At 43.5% G+C, this 1,953-nt stretch overlaps 1 pseudogene across 1 annotated transcript; it reads right to left on the bottom strand.

Moving 5' to 3' along the window:
• Positions 1-1,100: 1,100 nt before the first annotated feature.
• LOC105000095 lies at positions 1,101-1,727 on the bottom strand (annotated as a pseudogene). The gene has a single exon (XR_826693.1). The product of XR_826693.1 is annotated as a 60S ribosomal protein L18a pseudogene (transcript).
• Positions 1,728-1,953: the final 226 nt, after the last annotated feature.

Below are 1,953 nucleotides of genomic sequence, written 5' to 3'. Positions count from 1 at the left end.
TATTGGAGTTTCAGTTTTAGCATCAGTCTTTCCAATGAACACCCAGGACTGATCTCCTTTAGGATGGACTGGTTGGACCTCCTTGCAGTCCAAGGGACTCTCAAGAGTCTTCTCCAACACCACAGTTCAAAAGCATCAATTTTTTGGCACTCAGATTTCTTCACAGTCCAACTCTCACATTCATACATGACCACTGGAAAAACCATAGCCTTGACTAGACGGACCTTTGTTGGCAAAGTAATGTCTCTGCTGTTGAATATTCTATCTAGGTTGGTCATAACTTTCCTTCCAAGGAGTAAGCGTCTTTTAATTTCATGGCTGCAATCACCATTTGCAGTGATTTTGGAGCCCCCAAAAATAAAGTCTGACACTGTTTCCACTGTTTCCCCATCTATTTGCCATGAAGTGATGGGACCAGATGCCATGATCTTAGTTTTCTGAATGTTGAGCTTTAAGCCAACTTTTTCACTCTCCTCTTTCACTTTGTTCTTACCAAATCTAAAATTGCTTTAGTTTCTAGCATTAAATGCTTGTCTGCCTATCTCTGCTAGGCGGACCTTTGTGTAAATTTAACTTTTTTCCTTATCATTTCTTGTTAAAATGGTGAGAGTAGTGGATACAAATATTGTCTGTTGGTGGTATCTGTTCAAGACCCAAAGTGACTGAGGTCACAGTATATCGTTCACACTTTCATACTGCCTTCATGTTAAGGTAAAGATGACCTTTTTGTTGTTTCTGACATACTCTAATATCGTGGAGACCTTCACCAGGATGAGAAAACTGTTTTGTTATTCATTTCATAGGTCAAAGAACAGCATAAATGAGGAAGCAAGGCCTAAAGTGTTTTAATTAAATCAAATTAATCAAATCAGACAGTTAGCTGATGTTAAAATCAGGGTACAGTCAAATTCTTTGAGCTCTAACTCTGACCTTTATAAACACAGGCTGGGTGAGTGAATCAGTGAGTGTAATAATTGGGTTTTTAAGAGCCCAGTATGGCATATCCCCTCCTCTCACCCTCAGGATCCTTAGGAACAACTAAGAATCATTTAAATGAGAGATTTAACATTTTCACAGCTAGGGGATGAGAGAGGGTAGGATTTTTTTTTTTTTTTTCAGTTTTCCCACTAAGTTTTATTTGTGCAGCCCTGGGGACAGAGGGCCTGAACCTAAAAGAAGGTATTGGGCCTCTTGGTGGTGAAGCGTGGCTTGTGCTGGCGACGGAGGACCCGGTGGGGCAGTGGGAACTTGATCTTGGAGTCATGGAACTTGCTGGCTGTGATCTCCTCCACCTTCATGATCTGGATTGAGTGGGCCCGGGCTCGGTGCCAAGCGCCCATGTCTCGGTAGCACTGGGTGACGGCGCCGGCGGTGGTCAGATCCCGGTACTCCCGGTCCATGTTGTGGGTGCCGCTGCAGGAGTCATAGCGCAGCCAGATGCCAAAGTTCTTCACTCGAAGGGGGTATTTCTCGAACACCTGTCCACAGTAGACAATTTCCCCCGAGGATTTCTTCATCTTCTTCAACTGAGACACAAAGTACCAGAAGCGGGACTTGGCAACAACATGATTAGGCGCAAAAATTCTCATGCAATAGAGGGGCAGCATGCGGCATTTGGGGGTCGGCAGGCAGCGCCCCACCACCTTATACTCTCGAAGCGTCCCTGAGGCCTTCATGGCGCTCTACCCACGACCGCCGCCACCCTCGGAAAGGGAGAGGGTAGGATTTTTTGGAAATAGACTATAAAGTTCTCACAGATTTCCATAATGGGAATTAATGAATTGAAATAAAATTCTCAGTTTTATTTAATGTGATAATCACATTAGAATTTTGAAGGCTGTGGCTGGAAAATTCCATTGCCAGAATGATTTGAGGGTCTGTAGTTATGTCTTTTTCATGGTTTGCTTTAGTCTTTCTGGACCTAATCTTGAATCTAGAAGTGCTTGAGATTTA

The sequence above is a fragment of the Bison bison genome, unplaced genomic scaffold, assembly GCF_000754665.1.
Source record: "Bison bison bison isolate TAMUID 2011002044 unplaced genomic scaffold, Bison_UMD1.0 scf7180017864368, whole genome shotgun sequence".
Taxonomy (NCBI): domain Eukaryota; kingdom Metazoa; phylum Chordata; class Mammalia; order Artiodactyla; family Bovidae; genus Bison; species Bison bison.
The sequence above is the reverse complement of the archived record's forward strand: the minus strand, read 5'-3'. Positions and strand labels throughout refer to the sequence as shown.